Source organism: Dipodomys merriami, unplaced genomic scaffold, assembly GCF_024711535.1.
Source record: "Dipodomys merriami isolate MVZ:Mamm:240054 unplaced genomic scaffold, mDipMer1.0.p SCAF_100, whole genome shotgun sequence".
Taxonomy (NCBI): domain Eukaryota; kingdom Metazoa; phylum Chordata; class Mammalia; order Rodentia; family Heteromyidae; genus Dipodomys; species Dipodomys merriami.
Genome location: NW_027202272.1, coordinates 2,032,717 through 2,049,907, shown reverse-complemented (window position 1 = coordinate 2,049,907; position 17,191 = coordinate 2,032,717). Strand labels below are relative to the sequence as shown.

The window sequence follows — 17,191 nt, the reverse complement described above, 5'->3', positions numbered from 1 at the left end:
TACACATCTAAGGGTTCATTTTCCTGACATCACCTTATCTGACCTTTTCCGCTTGACTCATACATATACTAGATATTACAAATAAGGGAAACCATGGGACCTATGTTTCTTTGGGCCTGGCTTACTTCACTTAATATAATTTTTTCCAAGTTTTTCCATTTCCTAACAAATGGGGCAATGTCATTCTTTCTGATGGAGGCATAGAATTCCATTGTGTATATATACCACATTTTCTTGATCCATTCATCTACTGAGGGGGATCTGGGTTGGTTCCATATCTTAGCTATGGTAAATAATGCTGAAATAAACATAGTTGTGCTGGTAGCTTTAGTGTGGTCTTGTTTGTAAACATTTGGGTAAATGCCCAAAAGTGGGATTGCTGGGTCATAGGGGAGTTCTATGTGAAGTCTTTTGAGGAACCTCCATACTGTTTTCCAAAGTAGTTGAACAAGTTTACATTACCACCAACAATGAAGTAAGGTTCCTTTCTGTCCACATCCCCTCCAGCATCTGTTGTTGTTAGAGTTCTTGATTTTTGCTGTTCTAACTGGAGTGAGGTGATATCTCAATGTTGTTTTGATTTGCATTTCTTTTATGGCTAGGGATGTTGAACATTTCTTCATGTGTCTATTGGCCATCCTTCTTTCTTCTTCAGAGAAGTTTCTCTTTAAGTCTTTCGGCCACTTATTTATTGGGCAGTTGTTTCTTTGAGGATTTGTTGTTGGGGCGTTTAATTTTTTGAGTTCCAAGTATATTTTAGATATGAGACCCTTGTCCGTTGTATGGCTAGTAAAGATCTTCTCCCAACCCTTGGGTTTTCTATTGATCTTGCTAGCTATGTCATTTGCCCTGCAGAAGCTCTGCAACTTTATGCAATCCCATTTGTCCAACCTTTCTTTCATTTGTTGTGTTTCTGGGTCTCTATTCAGAAAATTTCGGCCTGAGCCAAGGAGACCTAGGGTTTCTCCTATTCCATCCTGTAATGTTTTCAGAGTGTTTGCTTTGAGTTCAAGGTCTTTGATCCATTTGCAGTTGATTCTGGTGCAGGGTGATATATAAGGATCTAGCTTAAGTTTTCTACATGTAGTTAACCAATTTTGCCAGCACCATTTACTGCCACTGGAAATTTGAACATATATTTTTATTAATCATCAAAATTCTGATAATCTTTCAACACACATCAAATGAGTAGTAACTATATTCCTCTATTCTGTGTGTTTTAATCCTCCTTTGAGTTAAAAAGCCTTAACTATTAAAAACTATAGAAGAGTTATCAAATTAATTCTACCATCATCATTTTTCCACCCAATCTTGTTACATTAGTTATGTGAATTTTTGTTTCTTTATATGTTGCTCCACCACAATATAATCCCTGTTTTCACTGCATTTGATGTCGGTGCCATGCATCTTCTATATATATTTCTCTAGCTTTGGGAGGAGAGGGGAAAAATCCAAATGCTTAACAATGGATACAGCTTGACCCCCTGTAACAATGAGATGTAAAAACACTATGTTGAAAAACTTACTTTATAATTTAGGCAGGAAGGAAGGAGAGAGGAGGGAGTGTACTTCTGGAGGTGGGAGGGAAGGGATGGTAGGGGAAAAACAAAGGAGGAGGTAACAATGCTTGATAGGAAATATACTCATTATTTTGCTCATGTAAATGTAACCCCTCTGTACAGTATTTTTACAATAAAAACATTAAAAAAGATACCATATGAAAGTTTGCACATGATACCTTATAACTATAATTCTTTCAAGAATTAGGGTTTTACACAAACATCCTGATTGCTTTGCCAAAGGATAAGAGATTTAAATAACGTACCTAGCATCTTGGAAGGAAAATACTATTGGCTTTAGATCAAATTCATTTATCTAATACTGAGGAAATGAATTTCAGAAATGGCAGAGGCAACGTGTATCATAAAAATAACCTTATGAGGTACAACCAAGATTCCCAGATCAAACTTCCTGGAAAAAAGCAATGAATGAAAAGCTACTAATACTTCTAAAATGAGCCTATTGGTGATGGTTCATGCTTGTTATGCTAGGTAATTAGAAGTCTAAGATGAAAGGATATCAATTGAAAGCTTGGCCAGGAAGAAAACCTTCCTCTCTGCAACCAGCAGACAGGAAGCATCAGCTCTGTGCCTGATGCCCAGCTGGCTGGACGGTCTCTGCCCACATTCCGACACACAAGACCAACCCAATCTGAAATATTATCAAATACATTCAAATAATATCTCCTGTTTGGGAGATAATCTTTGAAAGATATAACAAAAACATTTCACTGATTTCCTTTTGAAAAATTCAGAATGAAAGGGGAAATATGTTCTCACTGACTGAAGGGTAAGTTAACGACCAGAATGATGTTAATGGGGGTAGAAGCCCATTTGGTAACTTATCCATTCAACCATCTTTCCTCACTTCTTGTCACATATCCTGAGCAGTGAGATTTTGTAATGGAAAGTATGTGTGTGAGCATGCAGCTTGTAAAAGTAGTAATGAAATGCTAGGCACTGGAACTCAGGCCTGTAAAACTAGCTGCTCAGAACCCTGAGATATGAGGAACTGAGTTCAAAGCCAACATGAGAATAAAAGACTCTTACCTTCAATTTCCCAGTAAAGGCAAAAAGATGAGCTGTGCTTCAAATGCCAGAGTGCTAGCATTGCATACAAAGCTAAGGGACATCCAGGCCCTGAATTCAAGCCCCAGTACTGGCTCTCATACACAAAAAGTAACCATGACAACATCACAGGTTATAAATATATTAGCAAGGGATGTAGGAGAATGGGAGGATGACAGCATTTACCTCACTTTTAATCTCAAGCATTCTGTACAGCGTAGCCCAATCTGTGAAAAGCTCTAGGTGAAATCTTCCTCAAAATCAGATTCATCCTCATATCCCTCTGCACATTTATCACACACACACACACACACACACACACACACACACACACACACACACAAAGGTCTATATTTTGCCATCTAATTTTGAAATATATAACCATACACATATGCTTCAGAATTCTGTGCCCTTGATTAGGTTACATAGGGAGCACAATATATCCAGGGTCTGGCTCATTCTTCTAATCTTAGCTGCTCAGGAGGGTGGGATCTGAGGATCACAGTTTGATGCCAACCTAAGCAAATAACTCCTCAAGATTCTTATCTTCAATTAAGAAGCAAGAAGTGGAGATGTGGTTCAAGTGGCACAGTGACAGCATTGAGTAAAATAATCTAAGCAAGATTTCCAGACCCTCAGTCCAAGCCTGTGTACTGGCCCACTAACACTCCATAAGCCAAAAATCCCTGAAAGACCAAACCAAAAATATGTCAATTTTTTGCTAACTTATGAAGTGAAATCCAATAAGGCAACATAGCTTTTGGTTGTTGAAGATTTGGTTGGAAAACCAAAAATTCAACGTGTTCTTAAGTGATATAACAAACAAGCAACGAAATAAAAATTTCCCAATAAAAATCTGGAACCCCTGACCAAGAGATTTTTTTCTACGTTTTTGAAAATTACTTATTTTTCAGTAAGTGAAATAGTATAAACCTTTATTGTAAGTTATAGGAGTCAGTGTAAGCTCCAAGGAAGTGAATGTAAAACTAAAATCACACACAGCATTACAAGTTTCTATGCCTCTGGTGAGACACTAGAAATCTGTAATTGTGTAGCCTCTAGAAAGGAGAAGGAAGATGCTCAGCATCATTGGTCATAAAAGAAATGCAAATCAAAACCACATTGATTCCACCTCACCCCAGTTAGAATAGCCATTTTCAAGAGAACAAATAATAGCAGATGTTGACCAGGATGTGGCTAAATATGAACACTACTACACTGTTGGTGGGAATGGAAGGCAGTATGGAGGTTCCTAAAAAGACTAAACATAGAACTCCCGTAAGATCCAACTATCCCACTTCTTGGCCATCACCCAAATGATTTCAAAATAGAGCACAATAAGCTACCAGCACAACTATGTTCATTGCAGCATTGTTTACGATAGATAAGATATGGAACCAACCCAGTTGCCTCACAATAGATGAATGGATCAAGAAAACGTGGAATATTTACACAATTTTATGCTTCTGTAAGAAAGAATGATATTGTCCCTTTCATAAGAAAATTGATAGACTTGGAAAAAATCATATTAAGTGAAGTAAGCCAGGCCCAAAGAAACATAGGCTCTATGATTTCCCTTATTTGCAATTAGTATTATCCTGTTAGTCCTGAAAGAAGATTATAATAGCTGAAGTACTATAAACATATGTGTGATCATACAAAATGATGCTAATTGAAATGAACACGAAGATATTGAAACAGCAGGTCTTATTTTGTTTAGTTGTCAACCTTGATATAGCCAATGTACAGTAACTAGTTCTTTCTTTTTACTTTATTTCATTTTTCTTTTCAAATTAGTTTTATCCCTGGCAATTCTTGTCTTTGATTCTGGTACCCTCCATCCTATATATGCATGTATTTGAGGAAAGGGAAGGGAAATAACAAAATGCTGAAAGATGACCCAGTGCAACAATAATAGGTTACATTAAAGCGGGAATGATCTTTACAACAACATGGGGGACATGGGGGGAGGAAGGAGTGGAGGGAAGGGATAGACAGAGAAAAACAATAGAGTGGGAAACAATTTTCAATGAGAAATGTAACTTATTCGTGTAAATATAACCCCTCTGTAAAGCATCTTTTCAATAAAATATTTTTAGTGTAAAAATGAATTTTTCCCATCAAATGTCAAGCTGATACCATTGGAACTTCTGAGTTCATGTGAAAGAGTGTTTTAGGAGTTTCAAGAAGCTAGTACTAAGTACAAATAACCACAATTTAGTGATAATAAGAAAAGCTCTTTTTATTGTACTATATGAACAAAAGAAAATTTCTTTTTGTTTCTGTTCACTTAGAACTCTCTTTGCCATCTGCATTGTTCCAAAGTCAAACTAATCACTTATCCTTATCTTTCTTTGGTATCTAGCTTTGGCATGTAATCTGAGATATAAGCAGTATTCTTTTTTCAATTTGGAGGCCTAGCAGGGAGGTGCTCCTTCCTGGTCAAGAGGTTAGACTGGAGGACCCAGCACACTTGCTGTGGTTTCTTTTGCACAGCTCACTGAGGAACTTACTCAAATATGTTTTCAAATTCTACCAATAACTCTTATTAGTATGAAGCACTTAATTAGAAGTCACTTTCTCAAACTCCTATTTGAGTAATAAATAGAATAGGAAAAATGTTGTTTGCTATTTTTATCACTACATATCTTAATGTCTAAGTATAAAAGCCAGACTTACTCTAAGGGCCTAGAATAAGCAAAATGGCTTCTAGAGCTCAGATTATCTCTTTCCACAGAAGATGACAGCAGCAGAAACTGGCAGAAGGAAGAGAAAGTTTAATGTCTCCTTAATTCTTAAGTTTCAATGCTCATTGAGGAATCCTCAGGACTGAGGACAGTTTAAGGACGTAACAGATCCTGTGTTGTTTTCTATCATAGGAAGCAGACAACAGTCTCCCATCACTCTTTAGGTGACACACATGAGTGGTGTTCTTGGTGGGTCCTGAGAGGGTCCAGGACAGCTCTGTCATGATCACTGGAGACTCGGAATTGCTCTCTAAGAGAACGACATAGAGGAATGTGGTAACAAGACCTGAGATAGGGTTTTGTCAGATCTAGGTGATTTGTAACAGGCACTAATGCCTTCTGACTAAGAATGTGAATATATCATCAGGGTCCGGCACACAAATTTATCATGACGCGTTACCTTGCACCATTTCATAATGAAAGCCAAGAAAAGATAATTAATGCCCTCTGGACATGTTTTCATCAATATTTATTAGATAAAAAGTTATAAAATCAAGTTCATGATGAGGAAAAATCCCAGATGAAAACCAAATTTCAGGGGCCTTTACAAAAACTGTTGTTCTGTATATATCATATGTGACAAATTATTAAAACTTAAAGAAGCTGTGTAAGTTAAATTGATTCTTTTGTAATACTGCTGCAACTTTATTTTACATTTCAACTACTTAATAAAAATAAGGTAGGCCAAGCATCACCAGTGGCTCACATCTAGCTTTAACTGTGGCTATTAAGAAGGATGAGAACTGTGGAAAGTGAATTGAAGCTACCGCAGGCAGGAAAATCTGTGAAACTTTTATCTCCAATTAACTGTTCAAATCCAGAAATGGATGTTTGGTTCAAGTTGTAGAGAGTTAGCTATAAGTAAAATAGCTAAAGGTCAGCTCCCTGAGTTCAAGCCCCACTATACACACACACACACACACACACACACACACACACACACACACACACACACACACACACACACAACCTATCTCAAAAATAACGAGTGACCAAGGACCAGAAGAAAGATAATATTTTTTCTTTATTTTCTTTCATTTTTGTCATTTTTTCATTTATCTCTCTTTAGGAATGTAAAGGGGGCATAGCAATGGAGGGACAAAGGATGAACAAATGCAGCAGTGGCACTCAGTTGAGACTATGTTGAAAGTGCACTATGAAACTTGTTGGTGGGGAAGGAGGGGAAATCTGGAGGAGACGCAGGGAAAGGGTGACATTGTCCAAATAGAAATATACTCATTGAAGTAGAGCTTTGGCTCAATATCAATGCCATTCTTCAGCAAAAGGGCTCAGGAACACTGCCAAGGCCATGGGTTCAAGCCTCATGACTATAACAAAAACAAAGACAAAAATAGGTAGTCATTACCAAACGTATGTAACAAACCTTCTACATCACAGTAATAATAAGAAGAAGGAGGAGGACGAGGAGGAGGAGGAGGAGGAGGAGGAGGAGGAGGAGGAGGAGGAGGAGGAGGAGGAGGAGGAGGAGGAGGAAGAGGAGGAAAAGAAGAAGAAGAAGAAGAAGAAGAAGAAGAAGAAGAAGAAGAAGAAGAAGAAGAAGAAGAAGAAGAAGAAGAAGAAGAAGAAGAAAGAAGGAGAAGGAGGAGGAAGAGGAGGAGGAGGAGGAGGAGGTGGAGGAGGAGGAGGAGGACGAGAAGGAGGAGGAGGAGGAGGAGGAGGAGGAGGAGGAGGAGGAGGAGGAGGAGGAGGAGGAGGAGGAGGAGGAGGAGAGAGGAGAAGAAGAAGAAGAAGAAGAAGAAGAAGAAGAAGAAGAAGAAGAAGAAGAAGAAGAAGAAGAAGAAGAAGAAGAGGAGGAGGAGGAGGAGGAGGAGGAGGAGGAGGAGGAGGAGGAGGAGGAGGAGGAGGAGGAGGAGGAGGAGGAGGAGGAGGAGGAGAAGGAGAAGAAGGAGAAGGAGAAGAAGGAGAAGGAGGAGAAGAAGAAGAAGAAGAAGAAGAAGAAGAAGAAGAAGAAGAAGAAGAAGAAGAAGAAGAAGAAGAAGAAGAAGAAGAAGAAGAAGAAGAAGAAGAAGAAGAAGAAGAAGAAGAAGAAGAAGAAGAAGAAGAAGAAGAAGAAGAAGTTAATAAAAACCAAACCAATGAGAGAAAATCTAAGAGAGCAAGGTAAGGGGTGACATTTCCAAAAAGAAATATACTCATACCTGACTTATATGACTATAATCTATGTCTAAATTACCTTTATCATAATATAAAATTTAAAAAAACAGAAATATAATGCTGGAGGCAAATCTGAAATGGAAGAAGATCAGATTAATATCCAATACCAATTTCAAACCCTATTATCAATTTCTCTTTCAAAAATGGCTCTTCTCATCACTTGTACTTTCCCTAGCTTATGAGATGGGGTGCAAATATTTAAAGGGTGAGGAATGAGTCATACATACAAGAGGAATTTAATAGTACCTGTAAAGAGCAGTAATTGCTAGAACACATGTTGCCTAGAACACATGTTGATACCATGTTTTCTGAAATATACAAACCTAGTTGAGCTTGCATACAAGCTCCACTCTATACAAGCTGTGGATTCAAAGTTAACTAAAGTCTCTGGACCTCAAATTCTTCATAGGTAACAATAGTTATTTCACAGGATTATGAGACCTGGATGTCATCAAACATGGTGTGGGTTGTGTTTTAAGTGTGTGTGCAACACTCAAACACTGCTGGGGCGAGTAAAAACTGGCGTGATGTTTACCATATTACTTAACAGTAATACAACACCTACTACAAGCTCACACCTATAATCCTACTTATAAAAGAGGTTGAGGCCTCAGGATCTAGGTTCTTTGTCAGCCTGGACCGGAAACTGGATGAGACTCATCTCCAATGACCTCTAAAAAGGTTGGAGGTGGAGCTTTGGTTCAAATGGTAGAGTGCTAGACTTGAGCATAAATCTCAGGACATTGACCAGGCCCTGAGTTCAAGCCCTAGGGCGAACACACACACACACACACACACACACACACACACACACACACACACACACACACACACACACACACACACACAATTTTGTATATTCCTATCACGTCACTTAATACTTTTTCTCTTCCAAGCTCACCAGTTGTTGTTGTTGTTGATGATGATGATGACAAGGACTTGCTGTGAAGCTCAGGGTGCTATTAAACTTACAATACCCTTGGGTACTGGGATTACAGGTATGTGTACCATACTTGACTTTACTCAGTAACTCTACTTATAACATTTTTCTGAAAGAAATTTATTCAAATTCATGAAGATACTATGGCTTAAAGTTGTTCACACTAATTTTCAAGTGTACAAAATGTAAATAATATAAGTGGATATAGTATTATGCTACCACATGGTAATTCCAGCCAAAACTCAGGAACCTGACACAAGAGAATAAGGATTTGAGGTAAGCCTTGTCTACAATGTAGGACTTCTTCTATAAAGGAAAAAAAGTATAAATATTAATCTACTAGGAAATATATAATATGTTAAATTTATATAATGGAACAAATAGATCATTGTTAATGAAAATAAAATGGCTTTTACTAGAAATGAGGAATCAAATGTGCTCACTGTGTAGGTGAGTTAGAAAGTTCTTACCAAAAGCTACATACTTTTCTTGTTTTCTATTCTTCCAAAATTGTTTGCTTTCCAGATTCATGCCTTATCTTTCCTTGCTGGTTTCTTTAGCTTATTTCATACATGCCCACAGGGTCTTCAACTATCATTTATTTATGTGAAGAGCTTGCAAATATCTCTCTTCAGTCCAAACTCTGGTATGCACCTCTGTTCCATATATTCAACTACCATAAATACTTGTGAAAGAAAGAGTAATCCTGTCTTTCTATTACTGGATATTAATGTGTCAGTAAACTTTAGGAAAATAAAGGAATAACATCAATAAATATAACTGATTATTGTAATAGTAATGTTAAACATTACTACAATGCTGATTATTTTCTGAGCAATTTAATATAAAGCTGAAGGAAAGCAACGTTTTTGAGTGCTGATATTGGAGTTTAAACTCAAGACCTTACCTTCTCACTTATGCATTTTCCCTCAAGGGCGGTGTTTTACTCTTGAACCACAGATTCCCTTCCAAATTTATTTGGGGGATTATTTAGAGATAAGAAACTCATGGTCTTTCCTTCTTGGGCTGGATTTAAACCTGGATCTCAGTTCTCTGAGTAGATAGAGTTACCAGTGTGTGCTAACAAAGTCCAGTTTCAAGGAGAGGGCAAGTTTCTGATTTCAAGCTCCAGTAATAGCACAAAAACAAAAACAAAAGTTATGACATATAAATATAGTGATAAACTAGGAACCCAAACAAACCAAATGTGGGTATCTAGATGGGCGAAAGACTTAATAGCATTATTATCACTATTACCTTTCCTAGCATTTTGAATAACCTGAAATTATGGATTAAAGTCATAGCTTAGTTGGTAAAGTACTAGCTAAAGAGCAACAACATCAAACACCAAGTACAAGTCTCAGTCTCAAACTTTAAATGAAATCTGAAATGATTTTTTCCTTAAATGAAAATTGACCATAGGAAATCCCTGATACCTAAATGTATGGTCAAAGAAGAAAACTGGAAAATGTTCAGGAAGACAGAATTTTAAATCTCAGTGATTACCATATGGACAGTAGATCAGACCATGTGTAACTTCATACTACATGCAGTGGGCTACGTTAAGGACTTAAAAATTGTAAACATTTACACTCCTCAAAAAAAGAAAAAACAAACACAACTTACCAGGACACTGGGGATTCACATATGTAATTCTATCTCAGTGCTCTGCTACTTGAGCCACAAACTCCATTTTCAGCATTTTTGGTGTTTAGTTGGAGATAGGAATCTCACAGGTTTTCCTCCCCTGGCTGGCTTTGAAACAAAATCCTCAGCTCTTTGCCTACTGAGTAGATAGGATTACAAGCTTGAACTGATACTCTTATTTTTCTATTCTATTCTTCTTTTGCTTTTCTATTTAAGAATCATTTCGTTACGTGGCAAAAAAATCCTGCTTTTGAACACAGCAGAGAAAATCAATGAAAATAGAAGCTGTGTCTGAATAGATCAATAAATGGATATATATTTTAAAAGACGTATCAAAATACAAAATAACAAAACAGAGAAGAAACCAGTTGCCAATAACCAAAACAAATGAGTACTTTATCAGAAATCCTACCGTTATAAAATTTAAAAGTACAGTAATAAACAACTTCAGATGATTTATTCAAAGATGAAACCTATCAAACCTACTTAAGGAAGAACGAAAAAAATGGAATCTACACAAATTTTCTCAATTTACATTTAAATGCATTGCAATCTATAAAACTCTAGGTACTGATGAATTTATTATTGACTTTTCCTAAAACTTTGAAGAGATCATTTTGATTCTACAAAAATATTTCCTTAGAAAGTGAGGAAATACTATTTGCCCTCTTAAAAGTTTCTCATAAAAAATATCTGGCTGAATTTTGTCTGGAATTATACTCTATGTACTGAGCAGTTAAGGAGAATTGTTTCAGGACATTGAGTCTTCTAATTATTAAGTACTTGATCGTTCATTTACTTAGTCCTTATTTTTTTGTATAACATTTGAAACGTTTTATAAAATCCATTCAAGATAAACTTCTGAATTGGAAAACCTTTTGGAGGGAATTTACTCAAAGCAGAATGATATATTTTAGGCATTTCAGTATTTAGAGCTGTGAGTATGAACTCCATGAACAGTATAACTTGTCTTTAAGGAAGTTTTTAATACATAGAGCATAACTAAGAAAAATTGTAGGTGATAGAGTAACTAAGGGAGGCCAGGACGTGGCCAACTGCCTCCATAGGAAGACAAAAGCTTGGGATGTACCCTGAGGGACAACTCTCCTGTCCTGTTCTGTCCTGTCGAGCTACTTGTCATGTATTGGGTACCTGCACAGGGAGGGCTGGAACTGCTCTCACAGCACCATGAACGTGGTTAGCTTGCTGCCATCCAAGGCCAGCAGCAGAAATCAGATGAAGTGGAGCAGGGATTGGATGGAGGGCTGCCCGTGCTTGATGGATGTTGCTTCTGTGCATACATGATGAAGACCACAGACCTAGTTTTGTTTTCCAATAGAGAAACTGCAGCACTGCCTGAGCCACAAGTATGTCCACTTGCCATGGAAGCTGTGGGCCGTGGAGTCCTCCACCAGCATGTTGGCGCAGCCCTCACCGTCTGTGGAGTGTAGAAAGTAGTATCAAGATTCCCAGTAGTTCGGCTCTTTCCACAGGGTCAGGACCCAAAATGGAAGGAGCTAAGGATGGCCCCATTTCCAGGAACCCCAACTGGAACACTTCAGGGCTCTGGAGAAGGGGTCCATCAACTGAACACCCTAGCCAGACACTCCATCCATTTCTGCCATCTACATCCATTTCAGGGACTCCACACCAGCATGGACAGCTCTGCTGTGCTGTTTTGCTGGCCATGAAGGAAGAACAGCAGTATGCTCCTGAGCACATGAGCTCTTGGGCCTCAGAGGTCTTGCTCTGGGACATGTACCTGAAGAAGATGGTCCAGTACATTTGGTGTGCCCCATACTGGCCGCCATTCTCCATGCAGCTTAACTTGCATGTGATTGTGGGCTTCATTGTGAGAGCCTTCCTGCTCCACCATCGCTGCTGGCAATGTGGCCCAAGTAGTATAATCTTTAGAAAGACTAGGACAAAGCCTGAGAATATTAATGCAAGAAATTGGGGTACATCAAAAAGAGGGTGGGGAAAGTGTAGACAAATGAAGGGAGGAAGGGTCAGAATGTAGTCAAGCTCATTGGGAGAAAGTGAGGGAACAGAAGATGTTGTATGAAAGGAAATGTTCTCATCTGACTTATGTAAATGAAATCCCTCTACACAACCTCTTTAAAATAACTATAATCAGCTGGGCACAGGCCACTCAGGCCTGTAATCTTAGCTACACAGGAAGCTGAGATCTGAGGGTCTCAGTTCAAAGCCAGCCCGGGCAGGAAACTCCATGTCACCCTTATCTCCAATAAACCACTAAAAAACAGGAAGTGGCGCTCTGGCTCAAGTGGTAGAGTGCTCATCTTGAGTGCAACAGCTGAGGGATAATGCCCAATCCCAGAGTTCAAACCCCATGCCTGACAATAAATAAATAAATAAATAAATAAATAAATAAATAAATAAATAAATAAATAAATAAATAAATAAATAAATAAATAAATAAATAAATAAAATTTGCTAAAAAGGAATTCATTGCCTATACTGCAAAACTAAGAAATATAAGGGAATGGTGGGTCAGAGGGGGATGTGATTATTGTAGGTGTGGCACAAATCAATATGCACTGTATTCATAAACTGCTTTTGTTATATGGCAACTCCTTTGCACAACTACTGAAAGATAATTGACAAATAAAAATAATAATGGAATAGATGTAAAATAAGATACAAGAGAAAGAAATGGTTGATAGATACTTCTGATATAGAACAGGGCTTCCTATTACATTGGGACCCTATAGAAGAACTCTACTGTTTTTGTAATATTTCAGAATAAGATGAGATTCATAAAGCATAGTTCATTATGATTTTTCAAAAATAATTTAAGTAGTTGTTAATAACCCAACAATACTAAATTCCTATATTATCTACATGAACAAATGTAATTTATTATCATGGTTTGAAAGAAAAATCTATGGAAACACTTTTATTTTTGGTAGGACATGAAGCTTGACCTCTGGGCCTGGGCACTACCCCTCAGCTCTTCAGCTCAAGGCAAGCACCTTGCCACTTGAGCCACATAGCCATTTCTGGTTTTCTGGTGGTTAATTAGAAATAAGAGTCTCATGCACTTGCCTGCCCAGGCTGGCTTTGAAGCGCAATCTTCTGATCTCAGCATCTTGACTAGCTAGGATTACAGGTGAGGGCCACCGATGCCTGGCTAAAATTCTTAATTCCAATTAATAAGCAGAAACCCAGAACTTGAGGCTTTGCTTAAAAGGGGGAGTGCAGGTAGAAAGTGTAAAGCAAATACTAGCAGAGAGGCAAGCAGAGAAAGAGAGAGAAAGAGAGAAAAAGCGAGAGTAAGAGAGAGGGAGGGAGAGAGAGAGAAAAATGTAAAAACAAGAAGCAACCATGGGAGGAGACAGGCAAAAGAGTGTAATGAAAGTGAATATTATGAAAATAAGTAGTATGAAAATAGGAAAATATAATGGAGTCCATTATTTTGTACAATAATAAGACAATATATCTAAAAGAAATTATTTAGACAGTGATGAGAACATATTAGCTGGTGGGGAAGATATTATTTACATTCACTTAGGCCCCAAACACAATCTCTGAAGATGCTCCTATTCTATCCGGGCCAATGAAGTGGCCACTGCCAGTTTTTGCAGCAAAAAAAGAAAAATGTCATTCTGAGAACCAATGAGAGATAATGGCCAGACACAAGTGCCAGGCCCTGGGTTTTGTTCTCCGATTTGAAAAAAAAAAAACTAATCTTATTTAGTTTATGACTTACTTCACAGAAGAAATAAATGTATTCACTCATTCATGGATGCACATATTGATACATTTTCGGTCTCATTTGAGAAAATTTACTATGAAAAAGCATAACAGAAGTCACATACTGATGGTTCATGCTTGTAATCCAAGCCACTCAGGAGGCTGAGATTTGAGGATCATGGTTTGCAGCCAGTTGGTGCAAAATCGTCTATAAGTCTCTTATCCCAACCAGTAAAAGACCAACCAGCAAAAAAACTATAGCAGTGTCTCAAGCAGTAGAATGTTAGCCAAGAGCTATAAAGCTACAGGGCAGCACCCAGTCACTGAGTTCATGTCCCAGCAGAACTGGCAGAAAAAAAATGAACTCGAATTCAAAACAGCTTTATTAGGTTCAAAATAGTTCATAATCATTGAGAATAATTTGCTATTTGGAGCCAAACAAAACAATTATTTTTCTACTAATGACACAGAATAAAACACTCCTTAATTAGTTCTAAATCATGTAGGATTTCACTATGTGGAACTGTACCTTTTCTAATGATAGCAGAAAACTGTATGTATTATATCCCAGGACTGTAAAACATATAAAATTAGATTTGTGCTCCATGGACAAAGTTTCATGATTCATAAAAGAGTATCTTCACAGTACTTAAAGTTTTTATATACTCTACACTGATCCTTTTTCCATACTGTATTATTATTGAGCACAACATAATTGTTAGTAAGCCTTGTCTTTACATTGGAAAATTCCCAATGCTGAACTTTCTAAACTTTCCTTTCTTTTATAAAGCAAATAAAACTATGATGGTATGTGAATATCATCAGTAGAAAAGTAAGTGAATGCCACCTCTACAATGCTCTGGACCTGCTTGATCATCTCACCCAGCTGCAGTTCTGTGTTCTTTCAGGCATCCTTTCAGGCTGATTGATCTTCTCCTTAGTGCCCAGGTTAGGGTGCCCAGTAACTTCCCTCCAGTCTCCAAGGTTAGCTCGTGGTTGTTTCTTCATTGCAGAAAATAGATTTCTGTATTCTACAAAAAAATAAATGTGATTGGGTCAAGCCTCTACTGTCATAAAGATTTTATTGTACATTAGTCCATATTTCCTCAGATAATTCCTTAAATATTCAATTAATGGGAGGAAGGGGCTTGGAGGGAGGGAGGGAAAAGAAGGCACTATACAAAAGGAAATGTATTCATTATCTGACTCATGTAATTTAATCCCTCTGTACATTCTCTTTATAATACCAATGTAGACATGGCCAACATATTCACCTAACAAAACTAATATGTTACACATATTGAGAAGACAGTATACTCCCAAATAAAGTGTACTTAAATCATTTGCAAAGCCACTCTGGCCCCTTTGCCTCTGCCACTCCTGGTCCTTTTGTCCAAGATGGGGTGCCAAAGGCACTGCCTCCTGGTCTCCAAGACCGCTGCTGTGAGGGTCTGTGGGCCACAGGTCAGCATCTCCAACACCAAATTTGCAAAATGGGGCGGGTCAGCGCAGCTTGTTATGGTCCACAATTCTGCTGCAGTGTGAAAAGGAGGAGGGCTGTACATGAGGCCTCTGGTTCCAAGCACCCTGCTAAGGCTAGAGTCCTTGGAAAGCCATACAGCAGCAGGGGGCAGCCACCAGGCTGTGAACCTCCAAGCTGGCAGTGGAGACCAGACAGCAAGGCCTCAGGGACCTGGGCACCTTGGCTCATCGCACCACGCCTTGCCCAGTGCCTCGACCTTGCAGCTACTGCCTGAGGTCTGGTCTTTGGGCCCTGCCCAGCAGCTGGGAGTACCAGATGCTACTCAGCAGCCTGAGTCCCCTGCTGCCAGCTGAGCACCCAAGGACTGGATTCTCCACCAGGTCAAGCGCCTCAGGGAGACAGTCAGTGGCTGTACACATGCCGACCTCATCTGGATGGCCTGTGTGACTTTCTGGCTGCCTGCAGGATGAGCAACCCTGGCAGAAAATCCCGGACTGCCAGCGGCTGCCCTAAGCCCCTTCGCTCAAGGTGGAGCCCATGCACCTGCGCTTCAGGGACAATGGAGACGATGGCAGGCAAGGAGATGCAGCAGCAGCACCACTGCTACCTCCATGCAGCCGACAGAGCCCCGAGGGCTGCCCGTGACATCAACCCCCTGGGCTGTCTGCTCCTGAACTGAGGCTGCCCATACAAGCAGTGTTCACTTTCCTCTATGTATGCCCTGCCCCTGCCCAATCCCCAGGTGTCACTGCCTCCTCTGCCACCTTTGCCCTGGACACTCAGCTGCCATAAGGGCCCCTCATAGAGTTCATAGTGGTTGAGGGCGCTTTTGCAGGACAGCCCCCAGGAAAGAGTGATAGGAGACTTGAGTCTGTGGGAAAAGGTATTCCGCACATATTTTGATAGAATATGAAATCAGATGAAAACAAAAATTATCAAATTTTAAAAAAGAAATTAACCAGGCATCAATGGCTCACAGCTTTTATCCAAGCTCCTCAGAAGACTGAGAGCTGAGGATCAAGAGTGGAAGCCAGCTTGGGTAGGAAAGTCCCTGAGATTCTTATCTCCAATTATCTACAAACAACAGCAGCAGCAGCAGCAGCAGCAGCAGCAGCAGCAGCAAAACCCCACAAGTAAAGCTGTGGCTCAAAATGATAAAGTGTTAGCCCTGGGCATGAAGCTCCAGGACAATGCCCAGGCCCAGAATTCAAGCTTGATGATCCCCCTTCCCCAACAACAACTACAACAACAATAACAAAAATAAAAATTAAAAAAAATATTCCAGTGACATCCTCTAGACCAACTATATGTTAAACATCTTGCATAGTATCCACATGCTCACTAGGAGTGTGCTGTAATATTCTAGGACAGGGTCAACAAACATGTTTTGTAAAGAGTGGGCCATATGGTCTTCAATAATAACTACTCAAATTTGCCTTGCATCATGAGAACATACAAAAGTTGGCTGAGGCTATGTTCAAATACAACTTTATTTATAAAACTGGGAGGGTCTCACGTTTGATTACAATATTCGGATTCTTGATTTTAGGTTACAAACACCAGTCCATAGCCAAGATCCAGAATATTCCAGTAGTTTGTTTCATTTATTTATATTAATTACAGAAGATGTAATAATGTAATTTTAAAAAAGAAACACTCAATTGCAATACAATATGTTATATTTGATCACCTGAACTGAAAAACTCATCTACTTACAATAGTCAATTGCTAGATTTTTCAGATTTACTAAAAGTAATTTGTAAAGATCTTAAGGTAAACAAAAATATCTAGGAAACGTTACTCTGACATATTATGAAATATATCCCTAACTCGGTTCTACTTTTCAATAACTTAG

At 38.7% G+C, this 17,191-nt stretch overlaps 1 pseudogene; it reads right to left on the bottom strand.

Moving 5' to 3' along the window:
* The window catches only part of LOC138806836 (Golgi to ER traffic protein 4 homolog pseudogene), a 29,607-nt pseudogene extending 17,683 nt beyond the window's left edge, over positions 1–11,924 (bottom strand).
* Between the last annotated feature and the right edge of the window lie 5,267 nt (positions 11,925–17,191).